This window comes from Numida meleagris, chromosome 1 (assembly GCF_002078875.1).
Source record: "Numida meleagris isolate 19003 breed g44 Domestic line chromosome 1, NumMel1.0, whole genome shotgun sequence".
NCBI lineage: Eukaryota > Metazoa > Chordata > Aves > Galliformes > Numididae > Numida > Numida meleagris.
In genome coordinates this window covers 79,180,102-79,198,039 of record NC_034409.1, presented here as the reverse complement: position 1 = coordinate 79,198,039, position 17,938 = coordinate 79,180,102, and the positions used below count along the sequence as shown (strand labels likewise).

At 44.4% G+C, this 17,938-nt stretch overlaps 1 long non-coding RNA gene across 1 annotated transcript in view; it reads right to left on the bottom strand.

Moving 5' to 3' along the window:
* Window positions 1-17,938, bottom strand: part of LOC110399481 — a 29,866-nt gene that overhangs the window by 2,463 nt on the left and 9,465 nt on the right. The window contains exons 4-5 of the long non-coding RNA XR_002439230.1: window positions 1,856-2,089; window positions 1,096-1,249 (exon numbers count right to left, since the gene is read on the bottom strand). This is a non-coding gene — a long non-coding RNA (uncharacterized LOC110399481). The remainder of the gene's footprint in view (window positions 1-1,095; window positions 1,250-1,855; window positions 2,090-17,938) is intronic.

The following is a 17,938-nucleotide window of genomic DNA, read 5'->3' as shown; positions in this document are numbered from 1 at the left end:
AGACTCAGGTTAACTTGTTGAGACACCAGATCCATTCCATACACAGCACAGACAAACTGCCTCGTTTTCACTACAAGCCTGGCACCTCAAATCCAGGGTTTTGTGCCTTCCTCTTTCGTTTCTCTAGCTCAGTTTTAGAGTCTAACCTGTAAGCATTTTTGAAAGCATCTGACACAGCTGCTTTAAGAGGGACCCCTTATTGTTCTGCAGCTGTCTACATTCTGGACAGCACAGGCTGGCTCATCCCACCTCCTTGTACAAGGTCTGCAAGCTGCTCTCACAATAAACTGACTGCTCCTGCCAGGCCCTCTGTAGCCCCCAGGGCTTTTGGACTGGCTGCTTTGCCTCATCCTCTAGACAGAGCACTGGACGGGGATGAGCCTTAATATCTTCCTTCCCTCAAGGCCAAGAGGGCTCCTGCTGCTTCTGGCTTAGTGGGAAGAAGACAACCCACACCTACAATTAATAAGGCATTTTGTTTCCTTAAAGACAGGTGAAAAGCTACCGCAAAGGCTTATCTAGTCCTACTGGGTAGGAATCACAGGCTCAGCCACAGCAGGGAACTGCACTGCACTCCTGTAAACAATTGTGGCATTGCCCAACCAGCAGCTAAGATTGCAAGTCCAGCTCATGCAGTGACCCCTTCTCAGGCCTCTTTGATTCAGACTTGGTTATGTGAATTTATTATTTAGCCAGATGGAGTGATTTAGTCTTACGCAAGCAACCATTTAAAAAGGAATTACTGTACCTCACTATCTATGCATCTATGTTTCAATAAAAGTCATTGTTCAATCGCCAGCACAGGGGATGACCTCACAAAAGAGCATCCTAAAGTCATGATCTGACACTGATTATGTCATTTTCTAATAGCCTGGAAGAGTGGATGAACTGCTTGCTCTTTAAGCTTTTCATTATTTAAGCACCTTGCTGTTATTTTATTCTCCCACTGTTCACATGTGTCTGCTTCTTTTTTTCCGTCTTATTTTAACTTGTTTATTCATTACTGCTTCTGTGATAACACCTCAAAGCCCTGGACTGGGATTAGCTTCCCTCTGTGCTGAGCACAATACAAAAGATAAAGATGCTCATACTTACACCTGGGCATGGGTGATTTCTTCTGGATTTCTCTTGGGTTTTATTCCACTGGCTTTGACCATGTAGTCCAGGCACTGCTTCTAAGACTTTGTGGAAAGTATCTAGAGCAAGCCCTGAACTGGTACGTTAGAATCTCTTCACAGGACTTGCATCTCTTTTGGAAGAAATTTGGAAAAAGAAAAAAGTAGAGAAATTTAAAAAAATTGAAAACCATCACCATTGTATTGTATTTAATAATACTATAATTAGTAGTAATGTCATAACTGACCACTTCTTGCTTGCCAAGATCCTAAAAAAAGAATCATAATAACTTGACCATTTCTATCAACATTCAGATTCTTCAAAAACATGTTCTTTTGAAGATGCATTTAAACTGGTAAAGCTCTAGTTTTAATACCAAAAATTGCTAGCAAAACAATGGTTGAAAAATTTTCATCAAGCTATGAAAGGAACCAAATATTACTGCTACACTTACAGATCACCAGTATTTTCCATTAGACACTTATCATCCTGTCATGGTATTTTTTGTGTATGTGTGTGTGTTCTCTGTCTACACATACCTGGCAGTGTAACTACAGGAAAAAATGACCTATCCATAATTCATAACGTGGGCACCAGAAGCAACTTTTACACTCTACACTATGGGTCTGATGAGCTAATTGTAAATTGTACCACACATGCTACAGCTGTAAGAAGTACGAATCGAAAATAAGATAATCCAAAATGATTGGCATAATCATAGCACAGAATTAGAGCTCACCCTCTGTCCCTCAGCTGGGATCTTCAACTTCGCCATGAGTCCCATGAACACGGCTTTGAGTCAGTTCAGAGCTCCTGGATCAAGGAGCAGGGGAGGCAGCATATATCCTGTAGTTCAGGTCCCAGGTCTGGCTAGAGCAGCTTGCTTGACTGCTTGGACCAGTGTTCTACACGTTGTAAGTGCTCCCACCACAACCCAGATTTAACTCTCCAGATGTCTCCACATGGCCTTTTCCTAATAGGACATAACAGATAAGTGAATTGGTTAATGGCTGAAAAGACCTTTTCTCGCACCTATGCATAACCTGGCATGTGACCACCAGTCTCTGCTGCCATTGATGCTGCTTCCACTTGGAGGGACTGGGGAGAGATAAGAAGTACATCACCAGCACACACACGCACACACCTGAGCACACACAACTAGACACGGCCTCATGCAATGAGATTTTCAAGCACAGGGGAGTGGATCTCAGAGGTGCAATCCAGCTTCAGTGGCTGTGAAGGCTAAGCCATTTTGCCACGGGTCATTTGTCCAAATGATGTCAGAAAATAAATCCTACACCTTATAGGTCAATTTTTTGTGTGTGTGTGTGTTTGTTCAGTGGGGTTCTATTCCAGGAGCTTCTATTTTAATACAATTAATAACAATAATAACAATAGTTAATAGCTAGAAGAATATTAAAAGCAGAGACAGGTATTTGCAGTTTCTTTTGGACTTTGTTTTTGGAGCAGGCTAAGATAGGACAAGAAAAATCCACAAGGTGACAACAAATCAGTGGGGTCAAGCAAGGTCATGGAACTTGAAAATTTTGGTGTGATGGGAGTTTCCCCATAAATCTCCTGGTTAGAAAGTCACCCACAGGCTGAAAAGGAACTTGCATTGAGTTCCTACCCATAGAATGATTTGCCCTTCACTGGGTACTGCCGAATCTCTCCTGTCAGAGAATATTTATCCATGGGAAATAATTAAAAAGTATTCAGAACTTTCTCCCTCTTGGAATGAATTAAATTACATTAAGTAGCAGGGGGTTTTGTGCTGTTTTTTTTGTTTTGTTTTGTTTTTTAGCCCCAAAGGACAAGAGACATTTGTGCTTGCCACAGGGTCTTCCTTAACCCAAGACTTCTTACTGTTTTAAATGATATACATTGTCCACAGCACTGTAATAGTGCTAAGTGTGGCATCATTTTCAGAAACAAAATGTTTCCTTCCCTCTCATTCTCTTGCACATATGGCATCTCAAAAGGCAATGACAGACTATAAATTCACACCAAGGTTATAGAGCCATTCAACAGAGAGGAGGGAAAAGATGACTATTTCTTGATGGCTCTCCCTGTGAACTGTGAAGAAAACAACCAGTGCCATCATCAAACCCAGTCAGAAAAACAGTGATACTAGAACAGCATTTTTTTTTTTTTGTATGAAATGTTGTTCACAGCAAAGTCTAGTCCAGTGCTTTTGGGCTGGCAGCCTTCTTTTGGCTGAGTTTTGTTTAAACCAATAGATACTCCAATTCTGTTTTGCTCGAAGGCTCCAAGAAGTAATGCTTTGTGTCTTTTGGATCCAGCCACAGTGCTAGGTGTCAAGTCCAATGTTGGACCAAGTTCCCTGTTTCTAGCTGCTCACTGACACCTGCAGAGCTGGCTCTGGTCTGTAGCAGGGATGTCTCTGTTATATGCAACACCACTACACAGCTATCTGCAAGGAGCCACAAGATCCCCCTGACCTCAGGGCATCCTCTGGGTGCCTCCGAGCCCATATTCCCAGCTCCTGACCACCCTCTCTGCTGCTCCCCTCTGTTGCAGTGCCTGCAAATGAGAGAGAATAGCTGATTACAGGACAATAAAAACACCAATATAGATAGCGCATAGCTGAAAGTTGGGTCCAGAGACAACAAACATGTAAAAGTGCTTTGCTTCTGATAGCCACAGAATCACAGAACCACAGAATTGTAGTGGGTGAAAGGAACCTCCGGGGATCATCTAATCCAACCCTCCTGCTAAAGTAGATTGCCTTCAGTACGCTGCACAGTAAAGCCTATGAATTCTGAAGTCTCTTTTCAGCCATCTAGTAACAGAGAGAAGTTCCAAAGGAGCCCCTGTGCCCTCTTTAAAAGAACCTTTCCACTGCAAAATGGCAAAATCCCTCCATTGCAGAACACCTTGCAATGCTGGGCAGAGAGGGAGAAGTACAGCACCAGCACAGCAGTGGGGAAGCTGTTAAGAGCTGAAGCAGAGCTAGGGAAATCTTAATTCCTCCATTTTGGGGGACCTGGGTGGGTATCTGCACTGGCATGCAGCTCCTTGCATCAGGAAAGTGAGACTCACCACTCTGCCCAGCACCTCCCAGGGCATCAGGCTCTGCTTCTCTGAAATTCATCTCCACTGTGTTTCACAGTCCTTTTTTTAATTGGGGTAAATAGAATCAGAATGACAAGTGCAGAGTGATGGTTTCAACGGGCTATTTGTCTGGTGAGGAATTTGTGAAATATGTGTTTTTCTGTAGAGTGTGCATGGCTGTAAAGAAGGGCCAGAGTCAGCACAACCTCAGAGCGATGGAGAATAAAGCATTCTAGTTTTGTGGCCATTGATCTGATGACACTGCGGGTAATGGATGGACAAGGTTAGTCTCAGAATGTCTGATTTTTCTCAAATCATTGCTGGAGTCAGACTTAAGGTTGCTTCACCGTGCAATTCTATATTTACTGTTATTAGAGTTTCTCATACCTTCACACTCACTTTGAATTTCCTACGCTTTTACTGAGTGATGGGTTTGGAAGCTTTTTTTAAAGGAAGCAAATCATTCTGGAAAGATATTTTTTACATGATTATTTTTGTTTATCTGAATTTTATTAATCTTCTCTTGCAGCCTTAGATCCATGCTTTTATCTGGAATTCCATTATTTCATTTAATGTATTTCAGATCTACTGTTAGTTAGGAAAAATCCCTTTTTCTCCTTTTTATCCTGCTGTTTTTATTTTCTTTTTTTTTTCTTTTTCTTTTTCTTTTTTAATCAAAATGCCCTGTTTTTTTAAATCCAGGGAAGAAGAGCTGTTCGATTAGATTAGGAAATATCAGTACGTAGGTCACTCTGAAAGTAATGCCTCCTATTTATTACCATGGAAACTACAACAGATACAAAGAGCACAATAACATTATTTGATAGAGCAAATTCTCAGCTACAGTATACCGTTTTTCAACATTTTCACCACCCTCAGCTATGCATTTTTGCCAGCGATGAACAAGAGCCTATATGCTGTGCTCACAAAAGTCTGCACCAGTGGAGGTGTCCTACTGTTGCTGTCACCACTGTGGAAATGCACCACCCACAGCCTCACTGTGCTCACATCCACTGTTTGGTCTGCACAAACATTCAGCAAGTGTTGATGAATGTCACGTGGTGGAATTCAGTGACACACCTTTCCTTCATGTCCACTTCCACATCAGACGCCATTCTGTCAGACTGCCCCTCTGCTGCCATCTGTCACATGTCAACAAGTAAGGGAAGACTGGTAGGAAGGTTCCATCTCTACTGCCGTACCACCAACATCCGCCTCTGACGTCATGGGCCAACATAATAGAACAGGAGGCATTACTTTTGGAGCAGCCCTCATATTTCAGACAGGTTCCAGACCAGTTTGGGGCTTCACTGCAGGAGCAGCTGTGCTGGGGCGATGTCTCCACGGGCTGAGGATGGTTTATTTTGTTATGAAGTGCTATGTACCATGCCGCCATTAAAGTAACCTTTGAAGAAAGAGCCGTGGCAAGCACGAGAAAGCAGTAAAGTGGCAAACAAATTGATGCTTACGAAAAGAAAGCAAACACTTCAAAGCACTTATGCATTTCCATAGCACCACCTGCCACTGAGGGCATCAGCCCAACCAGTAAATCCAACTGTAGCTTTGAGGACCCTGTGGACACCTTGCTGCTGTGTAATTTCCAGATAACCACATCACTACTACACCCCCTTTCCAGTTGCATCCTGCCAGAAGATGGTGTCCTATCCTATCAGACACTGGTCTCAGCACAGTGATCCAGGCGTTTGTGACTGATTATTGCAGCTAATATCTAGTGAAGAAGCCAGGCATCCTGGAAAAGCTCCAGTTGACAAAACACAGTCTGCGGTCTCCCTAGCAACACAGATTACTGTGAGAACATCACCCTGCTGCTCCCTCGTTTGTACCGGCCACCGGCGAAGACAGAGTCACCTTCAAGCTCTCTGCCCCAGTACTCAGCACTGGCCACAGGTTTTGTTGGAGTTGCTGCGGAAATCCACCTTTCTACATAACCCTGCAGCAGCAGCACTGTGCAGGAGCAAGCAGACAGTTGACTCAGAGGATGCAGTCTGTATATGCCAGGAACAGGATTTCCACAGGCTTGGGATGAGTTGCGTTGCTCCCAGGAACACTGACAGCAGCCACAGCGGCTCTTGCCCGCTTCCCAGAGAACTCAGCTCCACAGCACAGCCCTCCAGCAATAAGCTTTCTGCACCCACCCACACGGGAGCAAAGCACAAGGCATCCACCAGCCCACTCATTAGCACACTCACATGTCTAAACAAACAGAACACCCCATAAACTAATCAAGCTCTTTCCTCTATAGCCTATAGAGGTGAGGGGAAAAGACAGAGAGCTTGTTAGTTTTACTTCTGTTCTCCAATACTTGGATCACATTCAGATACTATGACTCTGGCAGTGCCTAGATGCCCAGGAAAGCTGTTGAGGTCAGAAGCAAGATGCAGTCTCTGCCCGTATGTCACCCAGGAGATACATCTGTGCACCAAGAGAGATTCCCATGCCACCCCCAGCCGTGCAAGCAAAGACACCTTTGCACAGCGCTGCTTGGGGTTGTGAAAGCATGCCCCCAAATCAGCTCGCTGCTAAGCTGCTTTAAATCTGTTAGCAGGTCCTGAGGAATGACCCACAAATCTTCTTTCGAATTTGTAATTAATTCCTTTCTGCTGAGTTCACTCCCCTTTTCTGCTGTGTTTCCATGAGCTATCTCACAAATCAGTGTACTGGCAGGGATGTTTGTAGACATGGCAAATTTTAAGTCAGTGTTGCATACTATTTGCAGAAAGTGCATTTTGAATGTGTTATTACAGATCTTTCCACCGCCTCCACTAAAAAACAATTCTGCTGGCATAATGACTCCTAAAACCTAGGCTCATGTTAGTACCCCAGAACCCCCTAGTAGCTGAAAGGAGGAAAGTGATAGCAAGCAAAACCCTTCTGCATCCTTTCTTAAGCATAGCTGTGCTTATAAGAGCAGCTGTGCTGGATCAGATCACAAGCATTTCTACTCCAGTACAGTTCACCTGCAACAACCCGAGGAAGAAATTTGAGGAAGTGCGTGAACAGACCAACTTACTTCAGCAAAGACAAATGTGCTGCAGTATAAACGCATTAAGGGCTTTCCTGATGCTACTGACAGCACAGGGAAATGCTGAAGCATTAAGATAGGTAGAATCTAAAGGGGGGCTATAAAAAAGAAGGGGACAGACTCTTTAGCAGGGTCTGTTGTGAAAGGACAGGGAGAGATGGTTTCAAAATGAAAGAGGGGAGATTTAGATTGGATGTAAGGAAGAAGATTTTATAGTAAGGGAGATGAGGCACTGGAACAAGTTGCCCAGAGATGTGATGGAAGCCCCATCCTTGGAGACATTTAAGGCCATGCTGGACCATACTCTGAGCAACCTGATCGAGCTGTGCATGTCCCTGTTCACTGCAGGTCCTTTCCAACTCAAATGATTCTATGATTCTCTGATAATGTGGCTGATCAGACAAGGTGAGTTGATCAGCCAATATTATCAAAGTCATGGAATGTACACATGCTTTTAACAAACAATTCCTTTTGTGGAGAATATCAAATATTCTGCATAATTCTCACTATGAACATTTTACAACCCACTGCAGAAAATATTTTTACATGAAAACTGTGAGCGAACATAAGCATTATTACAAATCATTGGACACTGTGGCCTGAGTGTGAACAAACTGTGACTGCTAGAGAAGATAATGCTTGATGGGCAGGGCAGGTTCAAATGGAAACTGTGTGCTTTTTTAATAGAAAGCTCTTTAATAGGAGCAAAGCTGGTTAGCTACAGCAAGGAAGACTCACCTGAAGGAGAGGACTGGCCATGTCTGGATGTCTTGAGATCAATAGCAAACCCCATTCAACAAGTCCTGCATTAGCTAAACACAAAGCATGTTTCAGTCAAAGGCAAATGACTGGGCTCAATCCATGGGTAACTGGGTGAAAATTAATGGCCAGTGATATGATTCTATGATTCTATGGTTTTATACCGAGAAGGTCAAAACAGCTGATCTAATATTCCCTTTAGCCTTCAGTTCTGTGAATCTATGAGTGTACAGTGGACACATGGTTCATTAGGAAGAGTGGCCCACAGCCTCAGCTGATATAAATAGATATTTGCACCAATTTGCACTTGATAAGCATCTGGCCAGGCTTGCTCAGCTGCACAGCCTGGCATGCTGTGTAGTCAAGTTTAAAACTAACAAATGACATTAGCATGCCAGAGCCCATGGGCCAGATGGTGAGTGAGGACTGCAGGAAGTCGTGCACATGGCCCTTGTCAGAGCAGCATTGCTCTTGTCCACAAGCCGTTCCTCACGCAAAGTGAAGACAGTAGACACCCGTGGAGGTATGCAGCATGTTTTACTGTGTAAAGAGAGCTCCCCTGGGTTATGTGGGGCTCTCGAAAGAGTGCTGCTTTACCCACAGTTATTCTGGAAGATGTCTCCTCACCAGCATGCCTGCACCATTCCTGGATCCAGTGCCAGCTTTGGATGTCTTTCCCTATCATGTATTTACCACTATTTTTTGTCCTAGGTTTTATAAAACTGAGAGCAACCAGGTCTCTTAAGCGCTGCCATCAGGCTAGAGTAGTGACAGTAAACATCTCTTTTCCTATTGTCTGAAAGTTAATCTCAAAGAGAAAATTCAAGTTACTTTCAATTTCTGCCTGTTTCCACTTGTCTCCCTATGTATCACAGTACTAGTCTTTTCCTGCTTCTCAAATACTTTTTAAGTATGTGTAGGTTATCATGCTCTCAGTAGTTGCTGTTTAACCAATCTCTCCAGACTTTATCCTTTTAATCTTTCTTTCTGAATCAATTCCTCTACTCCCTTGATCATTCTGGTTGCTCCACTTTGAACAGCTCCTGTTTGTCAATAGCTCTTCCTAATGACTTCTGTGAAACAGGAAATATGTGAAACTTCAAGGCATAAAAATCACACGTATGGCATAGATTCTGAATGCAGTATTCCAGTGATTCATATTCAGATTCCTGAGCTATGCCTCTGCCATGATGCAAAAGCAGCCTCCAGGAAATTTTCAAGCATCACATCTTGGATTTGTCCTGGCTGGCTGCTTCACACAGAGCCTGTAGCACAACCCATGCAGGAAAGCCTGGCAGTGTGCTCACGCACTGGATGTAAGGACTTGCTTAGATCTCACTAGAAGATGTGGGGTCAGTACTGGGAGTGGTGCTGTTTAATAATTTCATCAGTGACACTGACAGTGGTATTGAGTGCACCCTCAGCAAGTTTGCAGATGATGCCAAGCTGTGGGGTGTAGTTGATGTGCCTGAGGGATGGGATGCCATCCAGAGGGACCTAGACAGGCTTGAGCAGTGGGCACAGGAGAACCTCACGAGGTTCAACAAAGCCAAGTGCAAGATCTTGTACCTGGGTCACAGCAACCCCCATTACCAACACAAGCTGGGGGACAAAAGGATAGAGCACAACCCTGCCGAAAAGGTCCTGGGGGTACTGGTGGATGGCAGCTGGACATGAGCCAGCAGTGTGCCCTCACAGCCCAGAAAGCCAACCTGGGCTGCATCAAAAGAAGCGTGGCCAGCAGGTTGAGGGAGGTGATCCTGCCCCTCTGCTCTGTGCTGGTGAAGCCTCACCTGGAGTACTGCGTCCAGATGCGGAGTCCTCAGTACAGGAGACATGTGGACTTGTTGGAGCACATCCAGAGGAGGGCCACAGAAATGATCCAAGAGATGGAACACCTCTCCTGTGAGGACAAGCTGAGAGCTGGGGCTGTTCAGACTGGAAAAGAGAAGGCTCCAGGGAGACCTGAGAGTGGCCTTTTGGTATCTAAAGGGGGGCTGTAAGAAAGAAGGGGGCAGACTCTTTAGCAGGGTCTGTGGTGATAGGACGAGGGGAAATGGCTTCAAACTGGAAGAGAGGAGATTTAGACTGCATATAAGGAAAAAGTTTTTTTACAGTATGGGTGCTGAGGCACTGGAACAGGTTGCCCAGATTGCTGGTGGATGCCCCGTTCCAGAAGACGTTCAAGATCAGGCTGGATGGGGCTGTGAGCAACCTGATCTACCTGCAGGTGCCCTTATTCAGTTCAGATAAGCTGGACTAGATGACCTTTAAAGGCCCCTTCCAATTCAAACGATTCTATGATTCGAAGTGCAAGAGATCTCTGTAGGTACAAGAAGTGACTCTGGTTTGAGAGCAACCCCAAGTCTTGCAGGAAGAAATGCTGCAATTGTATCACTCGATGTGTACAGCAGAGTGGTGAACAGCCAGATGATATGAGGTCATTTACTACAGTCCTAACATGCTTCCATATGATGCATATACATTCTCCCCACAGGTGGGAAGCAATGCTGAGAAGTAACACCATGGATAAGGGGAAAGATACCATCATTTAGTGAGGCATTTTCTAAAGTATGGAAATCCAGCCCAAATTATAGTAATATAAGAGATTGTAAAGTGCAGCAGGGGAGATATAAAATGGAGATTAAGGCGGGTATAAGGAGCTTTGCTGAACAAATCATACCATGGCAAATCTGTGCCCAGACTCTGTGGGCACCTGACTTCCCTCTGGGAGCAAAACAGCACAGTTCTGCTGAGCAAGAAGACAAGAGCTGGTTACAAAGGGGAGCTCAGGGTAGGGAGCCATCCCTCTCACAGCATAGGAACTTTCCTGCCGAGGTAGCCTGCATAACAACACCCAGGATGTAGGCATGGTGAGCCATCATTTGCCCTACCCCAGGGAGGCATTCGGAGTATACAGGGAGTTTCCTAAGCCATTCAAGTAAAGCAACCTCCTTAGACAGACAGTGCTGCAGCTCTTCTATTGTGGGGGTATGAAAAGATTCCTCTCCCAACGTTCCTCAGCCCAGACTATGTGACTCCAGCTTGTGCTTACAGTGCTGATCTCTATCTATGAGGGACTTGAAAATGACAAAGTAGAGCTAGTAACTCTGTTCAGAGGGACATGTGTAGCTCAAGAGGAGGCCAAATGCAGCCTATTTTCCACAAGTATAAACTTTTTAAAAGACTGCATCAAATTTTGATGTTGTGGAAGAGCCTTGTTAGAGGAAACAAAACAAACAAGAGTAAGAATCAAGAGCTGCTGCCTCCCACACACACTGGAGCATTACCATGCTCCAGTTGAGCAACCTGTCCATCTGCAGTAGGGTAACATGCATCTTTCAGCTCACAGCAGCACAGGTGTGAGAGCCCTGTAGGACAGTAGGAGGATAGCTTCCTGGTGCCAGATGAATAAGAAGGAAAGAAAGCTTCTGGTTTGGTGAGACACAGGCAGGCTTAGGATGCTCGGTTACTCTAGCAAACCCTCTTCCTTCATGGACATGATCCAGGGCCTGCTGTAATTTGTACTGCCTTTCAGGCTTGAACTCCATCCCTGCACATTGTGAAGAGTTGTGCATGTCATTCATTGCACAAGCCAACCTTTGGGCCCAGCACTACAGAGCAGGATGTTAAGTTGCTGTTGAGCATGAGTGCAGCAGCTGTGAGGGTTCAGCAAAGAGACCTTTCTGTCTGTAACACCAAATGGACATTTTGCAGGCTTGATTTTCCTCTCTCATGCTAACAGCTTGGCCACATGTTTTTCTGCCTTGAGGCTGGATGTATCTCTTGTATTTTGGAACTGAAAATACTTTACTGCAGCAGAAGAGCTGCCTGTGAATGAGGAGGAGAAGTGAACCATCAGCCCTTGCCATGAAAAAAGGTACTTTGGGGACCTCAACTTCTCCTGCATTGGTAGAAATCAGCTTTTCCTCTGTGTGTCTGTCATTTTGAGCCCTCAGCCCTAATTAAACTTTGCCATCAGTTCTCTCAAACAAGGTGGTGGAAAGTCACTGCCTGGCCAGGGCAGGCAAGTGGATAGCAGCCATCAGTACCTGCTTTAGGACTGTTTGACTAATCAGAAAGGCTGAGGTGTGAAGGCTGAGTTGTCAACAGCATAAAGCATTTCGGTAACTGGAAAGGTAGAAGTGGCACCATCAATTCACCAAACCAGCCACCTGCTCCTTTAGCCAGCTTCTTGCTTATCTGTGTCTGGAGTGGGATCTGGGTCACAGAGAGTATTGAACGTTTTTCCTCTGGGCTTTTTCACCAGTGGAGATGAAGAGAAGAGTGGGAGGAGAGAGTAACTCTTGGATACTTCCGAACGTCCCATGCTGAGAAGGGTCAGAGACATGAGATGACACAACAGATGAAGATATGAGCCTCAAAGAGGATGATAAGCATCAGCAGATGCCCAAGAAACAAGAGTTCAGAGTAGATGAGCTATTAGCTGTTTGAATGAGAAGGTAGTGCTCATTCAAACAGCTTTTTGTACAAATGCCTGTGGGACTGAGGAGCCAGGAGGGGAACAATTATTGTAACCACGTTTAACAAAGAAGCTAAAGATGATCCAATTACAAAATAGAGAGCCCTACTTCTGAACGAGGAGGAAAACACTGAAAAAAAAATCATTAAAGATAGAGTTAGAAAGCTTCCAGACGGGTCTAACACGATTGAGATAAACCTGTCTGCCTGCTTCTGTAAGTGTGACTTGCGCTTCTCTAGCCTATTAGGATTCTGGGCAAGAGTTAATGAAATACTGGACTGAGGAGAAGGGGTCTGGGGGTATATAATTTATTTAAAGTTTTCAAAAGGCTTTTGATAAAGTCTTTCACAAGCGGCTATTAAAGAAATTTGTTACCCATAGGGTGGGAGGCAAAGTCCTGACATGGATTAAAGCCTAGATAAGAGGTAAGAAACAAAGGAAAGGAATAAGCGTCCAATTCTCTCCATGAAAGGAGGTTAATAGCAAGATGCTCCAGGGATCAGCATCAGGACCAGGGATGTTCAATATGTTTATTAACGATCTAAGAGAAAGAGGAGAAAAACAGAGATACAAATTTTTGCTGATGGCACAGTTTACTTCTTCCAGGCAATTTATTGGCTGCGTTTGACTCTCTTCCTTTGTTCATTGCTTGTCTATGAATAGATCACAAGTTGTACTAATAGGCTTATAAATATAATTGAAAGTATGGCTCAGTAGGATGAACAGTACTGAGATTACAGGAGATCTACAGGCGCTAGAACATCAGCTGGGAATGGAAGCAGAGACAGAGAGCAAGAGAGCTTCAGCATTCAGCACTGGCCCCTCCACCAGCTCTGCAAATTGCTGGTTCTTGTAACTCTGCCTACATCTTATGTTGCTGCTAACTCACAATAACAGCTGTGGTGTAAGCAGTATCATCATACGCATACTATTGTTATGCTATTTCTTATCCTCCTCTATAGTTTCAATCTGCTATGCACTCATAGGAGATCGTGAACCCTTTGCCAGTCTCCTTTGCAAGCCATTACCTATGTGTACATTTTTGGGGAAGCGTGCACTCATGCAATCACCCTTACTTACATGGTTTCTGCATTTCTAAGTCCCAACTTGGCAGATCCTTCCCTGTGCAGCCAAGGTTTTTGCTGGCAGCATGTGCTTCAAAAGGTCACTGTTGGGCTTCCAGAGAGGCTCTCCTATGGTCGCGCTCTGCACCCTGCCCCATCCAGATCCGCTTTCCACACCACCGCCATGCGCTGGTCTTCGAGTGGCTCCTGTTCTCTATTCATCATACTGACTGAAACGCTCAGCTCCTAGCAAGGTAGTTATTGTAGGCAAGTTAAAAGTCCTCCTTCACAGTCACTGCTGCCACATAAGTTTGTTCAGCTTGCTGTATTAAAGTCATTAGTGCCAGGCAGCCCTGGAGAAATGCTTTATATCGTCATTTTCTGCTACAGTATGGCTACCATTTTTTACACAGTTGAGGTCTTTACCTTAGAGTATCTCAGCACATACTTAAGGCTGTCTGTATTTACATTCTTTGCCAGACAAGAAATATTTTAGAGATTAGAGAAAGCCACATATTCAAGTGCTTTTTGAAATCAGAGCTTTACTGAATTAATTGGTCTCTGTTTGATAATTGCCTACTTCTAGTCCAAGGTTACCAACAGAAATCTGAGATCATCAAATTCCATTTTACGTCAGTCCACCATAAAGGAATGAAGATGCAGATAACTTTCTCAGCTGACCAGATCAGGAGACAGAGTTCTCGTGCTGCTGGTCTGTCCCAGCTCTGTGTCAGCATGACAGATGACAAACAGCTCCATCTGTACAGTGGCTGTGAAAATGGAGGAGTGCTAGTCGGTCTGTATGATTCCTTGGCATGAAAGGTGTTACTGCTGAAGAATTCCCAGATGACATCTGATTCAGCAGTTCCTTTGCTGTGATGCTGATTACTCAGAGGCCGATGCTCATCCTTTCTCCCACCTACCAACAGCTACCAAGGAAAGAAATGAGGAAGAGGGGCACTCCAGGCACAAGTGTATTCCAAGACCAGTTGCAGCAGGGATGATGGAGTTGTACCCATTGTAATTAAGTTTGGAGTCTGAAGGCAGCGATTCTTCCTGTGATCTTCCAGCATTGCCACTTGACACTTCCCACCAGCTGGTGGGTAGGAAAAAGAGCGTTGTGATGTCACGGGAAAATAAGTGGCTGCAGCGTGTAGCCGAGTTGCTGGAGGTTTTATAGTGCTGCTTTCAGTCTTTTATATATATATGCAATCACATATGAGCAGAATGGCCTCCATCTCAAAGCTACTCCGTTCTGTCAGAAACAAGCTGGAGCAGCCAGGCGGTTGCTTGACTAATGACACAAAGGGAAGGTGCTAAGAAGGCAAATGCAATCTGAACTCAAACTCAGCATGTTGCAAACAAATTGAGCTGCTGTGCTGAAGTTGTGAAGAAAAAGAGGGTTTCCTATTACTTATACAGCAGTTCTAGACTTCGGGGTAACAAGCAAGCTGGAAATGGAAATTCCCATTGATGAGAAGAAATTTGATATTATTGTCACTGGCAAAACCTGCAGGGATTAGTCACAAGGCTGGAATGCTTAACAGTCTCATTACAGTCATTTAAGGAAAAGCACAGTGAGTAAAGGCATAGGGGTGATGCTCTGCATAAAAGATGCCACTGCGTTTTTGTAGTCACTCAATTCTTCAGAGCAGAGACTGATCCTTGTGTTTACTAGAAGAAACTTTCAGCCACTGCTAAATGAACTGATGGAAAATAATGAGTCTCCTCTTTTCTGCAGCATATAGAAATAATAATAGTGATAATAAAACAGTTAGTACGGAAGGATTCTCATTTGAATAGCAAACATCACCAATGCTTCTGAAGTAGAGAGATGATCATTTTCTACTGTGAAATCATTTCAGTCATGTTGAAGTAGGAGTCTAATGTTGTTCTCATTAGGAAGGACAACGAATAACGAAAGGCTGGTCTGGAAGCTGCTGGTTGCCCCTGGAGGGTGGGTTTCAGGTCAATGAGGGATTCAGGCTGAGATGGACAAACGTAGAAATCAGTATAAAGTAACAAAATAAAGAATTACTAAACATGCTGAAGAATGCATTACACTGGTACCCACAGGTCAGTAGGAAATAGTCTGGGAATCATAAATAAAGACAGAGAAATGTTTAGGACAATTATAAATAACTTAAAAGAATGATAAGCTCCTGGACTGCAAATTGGCATGAGGAACTATTCAACGATCCATGCTTAACAAGATGATTAGTGTATGACTAGTTAATAACAGTGCAGGGAAAAGGCACAGTGAAAAGCAGACATAGGCATCTGCATGAGCTTTTGGACAACATTAACAGTAAAAATAGGTACTAAACACCGCAGAAAGGCGTGCTTTTCATTTGTGAATGTCCCTGCACCTGCACATACACACACAAAAAAGTGATCATGCATGCCTGCCCAACTGATCCAGGGCTGATGAAGTTAGTAAAAGGTTATACTTACTGGATGTTCATTCAACCTGTTGCCAGTAGAAGCTGCAGCCCCTGAAAGCAGCTACAGGGACCAGCAATCATGATTTGATTATTCTCAGTATGAGCACAGGGAGTGTGATGCCAAGCAATAATATATATATATATATATACTTGTTCCTCTGAAAAGGCTAACTTTCCAAATGTCAAAAGTAAAATTTATTAGGGGAGAGCATACAATATCTCTCTCTATTTGTATAAATACTGATTTATGTGTGAATGAGAATTGAGAGTTCCTTCAGCAAAGTTTATCAGAGGGCTCAGAGGCCACTGTGACATAGTCCTGGAGGAGGATGGTGAGGGAGAAAAACTCAATGTAACTAAGCAGAGAGAGAGATGGTGTGAAATCCAGAGTGCTCATGTAACGTATATGGGAAAAAAAAAAAAAGGTGGTGGGGGGTAATGGAAGCAATCAGTACTAACTAGAAGATTGATGTTCAAAATAGTTATATGGGAAATTAAAGATTATTCTACATTCGATCCATTTGTATAAAGAACAGCAAGAGCAGCCTAAGCCATAAGAAAAGAACTGTCCCCATTGTGTTTCTTTGGTCAGGACAAAGGGAGACTAGGCCATCCTTGGCCTCTGGTGGGTGCTGGGAATTATGGGGAAGGGAAGGGGTAGTTGGGGTGTCCTCTTTGTTTGCTGAGCATGTGATGGAACTTTGTGCCCTCCCGAGCTGGTGCTGCCAAGTGTCACATGAAGAGTCTCTTGTGGCCCTGACATTTCTGAAACATCTTTTCAGACCTTGGCTTCACAGCTGATTCGCACCCAGGCAGCCAGCGGAGCCAGAAATGCTGTCAGGATCACTCCCACGTTCAATTACTCACAGCAGCCTGTGCTTTCGCCTTGTCACTCGACCTTGTCCCCTTTCCCTTCCCAGAGGCGCTTCAGGCAGCAGAGGGCTGCTGTCCAACAGAGGCCCAGGTGCCTCCTTTCTCTTCCCTCCCTGCAAAACGCCAGCCTGCAGCAGAGCAGCCGAGGTAGCCAGGCTCCCCAAAGTGGCAGAAACATGATTAAACCACCGGGTCCACAACAATCCACTCCCACAGCCTTCATAGAAAGTGCACAAGGGGCTGTGGTTTCTACACAGAGCGGCGTGCCAGGCCATGAGACTACGAGATGTAGCAGGGAATGAGAGAGAGAATAAATGCATGCTCAACGGAGACCCAGAGTACTAGCCTAGGGCTTTGCACTTGGCAGATCTTCATCTCAGAAGACAACTTTGTGGTGCTATTACCAGTCAGCACTTCTCCCTCACTCTCTCACTCTCTTTCCCTTTCATCTAGGTTGCTGCAGTTGCATTTAATGACACAACAGATGTATTCATTTGCATCTTTATACAGATCTCTAAGCTCTACAAATGGGTGGGTGGGCGTGACCCCATTTTCCCAAATTATTCAGCACCTTTCAGTTACGCATTTATCTCTTTCCTAATGTCTTTTTGAAGCACATGTAAGCAGCAGTGGAGAATTACTCTGCCATTTTCTTTTGAGCATCTGGGACCCAATCATTCCTCTGGCTGCCTTTGTGAATCTCCCTTAGACAACAGGAGACAGAGAGACGTCTGTGCATGGGTGGACTGCCTCCTCCACTACATCTATATGCTTCCTGAGAAGGGGAAAAGGCACAGATTTACCTAAGAAACCTCAAAAATGGCTATGGGGAAGAAATCACAGAAAAACAAGCAACACTCTGTCTGTTTGTTGAGGGCGATGACAGCTCTGTTGCTGACATCGAAAGATCTGTAGTCTCATTTGTGGGATGTGGGTGAGTTAAAATATTTCCCTTGACTGTCTGAAGGCGGTGTTTATGTGGAGCTGCTTGAAACACACTCCGTGCTGATGACTAAGGGAGATGCCACCACCGGCGTGGAAGATTTGTCAGCATGGCTGGGTGCTGGGGTGTGTTCTCCAG